This window comes from Gossypium arboreum, chromosome 8, assembly GCF_025698485.1.
Source record: "Gossypium arboreum isolate Shixiya-1 chromosome 8, ASM2569848v2, whole genome shotgun sequence".
Taxonomy (NCBI): Eukaryota; Viridiplantae; Streptophyta; class Magnoliopsida; order Malvales; family Malvaceae; genus Gossypium; species Gossypium arboreum.
In genome coordinates, this window is record NC_069077.1 from 107942103 (window position 1) to 107944658 (window position 2556).

General features: G+C 32.5%; 1 non-coding gene across 1 annotated transcript; it reads right to left on the reverse strand.

Annotated features, from left to right (window-relative positions):
* Positions 1 to 326: 326 nt before the first annotated feature.
* Positions 327 to 433, reverse strand: LOC128279668 (small nucleolar RNA R71). Its single transcript, XR_008269867.1, has one exon. It is a non-coding gene; the product is annotated as a small nucleolar RNA R71 (small nucleolar RNA).
* Between the last annotated feature and the right edge of the window lie 2123 nt (positions 434 to 2556).

The following is a 2556-nucleotide window of genomic DNA, read 5'->3' on the forward strand; positions in this document are numbered from 1 at the left end:
GTGCGAGGTAGCATCAATAGGCCGACAATCACCACCAATAAATTTGAAATACAATTGGCCATGATCCAAATTATTCAGAGTAATCTATAATTTTAGGGATCAATGAACTAAGATTCGAATCAGCATCTTAAGTGATTTCTAACTTTATGTGATATTTTTAAATATAATAGGGTATTCAATGACACTATTTCTCTAGCCTCTTCCCTTTTTCATAGTGTGATAATGCATTTATGTGGTTAGATTTGGAGGCTATAGATTCAATAACAACTTGGGAGGAGTTTGGTAATCGATTTTTGGTAAAGTATTTTCCATCGAGCAAGACGATGATACTAAGAATGGATATTGCCAATTTTTGACAACTTGAAGGTGAGACACTCTATGAGGCATGAGAGCGCTTTAAGCTAATTTTGCGTAAGGCCCCTTATCATGGTTTTCAAGATTGGCTGCAATTATAGACTTTCTATAATGGGTTGGATGGAATTTTAAGGTCTAGTGTAGATAGAACATCTGCTGGGGTGTTTATGTCTAAAACTTATTTTGAGGTTGCCAACTCATAGAGGATATGACAATGAACTCGTATATTTGGCCAACGGATTGATTTACATATAAATCTAGATCATCAACTATGAATGCTATCAATGGGGAGGATAAGTATCAATAAATCTTCAAGACGCTTCATCACCTAAAGTTAATGAAAGGAGATCTCAATTTTCTAACCAATATCACTTTGGGGGTAATCACATAGGTAGACATAGTGGAATTGTAACATGGAAAAATTATTCAAAGAATCAACATGAAGAGGTTAACAATATAGGAAAATGACTGGTAATCCTTATTCTAATACTTACAACCCATGGTGGCAAGATCACCGTAATCTTAAATGAGGAGGTAACCAATGTAGAACCTCCAACCAAGAGGTAGGTAATTTTAACCAACCTAAAAAAGTACCTCATATTGGATCTAATGTCCTAAGTGTAGTATTTTTGTCTATGTACATTTTTATTTTTTTGAGTAGATTGGTTTAATAAAATTATTCATGAATGACATTAATACCCTTTGAATATTGTCGTCAATGGTTTTTGCATGCAAAGCAAAATGGAAGAAAATATTAGCTCACTTGTTGTCTAATGTTTAACTAATACTAACCGATACTACAAGGTTGGATCATAATATGACAAACCTAAATATGTCCGTAGTCTAATTGGAAATGAGAAAACTGTTTGAAAGACTAATATGTCGTCTATCAAGTACAATTAGAGAGATGCTTTGTCTTAAGCATTAAAGTGGATGACTCCCAAAAGATAGAGACATAAATGTGGTTGTCTGGACTATGAAAGTGTACAAGTCACACATGCATAGTCCATCATCCATTAGGATTTAGGTATGCCACACTATAAACGTCACAGGTGAGTAAATCCATAAACAGATTCAAGATCTATCCTTCTTGGGTCCATTTCAATGTACTATCAGTTTAGTTAATCACATATATGTCTTTATCTTCTAGACTTGATAGATGACATATTAGTCCCAAGACAAAGCATCTCCCCTATTAGACTTGATAGACAACTTATTAGTCTTTCAATGTATTTGTTCATTTTTTATTAAACTAATCACACATTTAGGTTCGTTTACTAATATAAGTCGTATTTCTGTATTACGATTTGACCATGTAATACCACTTAGTATTAGTTTAAAGATTAGAAAACCAAGGAACATTTGCTTCCATTCTTCTTTGCGTGCAAAAATCATATGAGGAAAATCATACACAGTATATTAATGTAATCAATGAATTCTTTTATTCACCAATTTGTTGAAAAAAGTATAAGTTTATAAATGAATATACTACACTAAGGGCACAAGATCCAATAAGATTATGACATTTGGTTTAAGTCTAGTGTTAGATTGTCTCTAATGGATTTTGCAAATGCCAACTAGGGATTGGATCTTGGTAATCAAATATCAACCATAATGTATTGCTTATGTTTCTATTATAATCTTGTTTTGTTGTGTGCTCAGAAGCAGTCAATTGTTTCCATGTCAATAGTTGAGGCTGAATATCGAAGTATAGCCTGTGCCACAATAGATATTCTTTGGTTGCAATCTTTGTTAAGTGAGTTACAAGTGAAGTTGGATGATGCACCTATTTTTTCGAGTGATAACTTAAGCATAGTGATTGTTACAACCAACACAATCATGCATTATAAGTTTAAGCATATTGAGCTTGACTTATTTTTTGTTTAAAAAAAGGTTTTAGTTGGCCAGTTAATAGTTGGTCAAATACTAGCATAAGATCAACGAGCTAATATATTAACCAAACTTTTGTCCACTTCTGCATTTTGTAGCATCAAGAAGAAGCTAGGAATTTCCAAAATTAGGAATCACTTACAAAACAAGAGGGTTGTTTAAGAGGAGTGTCTGACGGGTGAATATTAGAGTAATCATTACTGTTGATTTTTGTATATGTTGACTTTGTCCTTTTGTTATTATATGTCAGTTTTGTTTCTATTTTAGGTTGTTATTAGAATTGTTAAACCTTAATTATTGTAATTTCTTTTG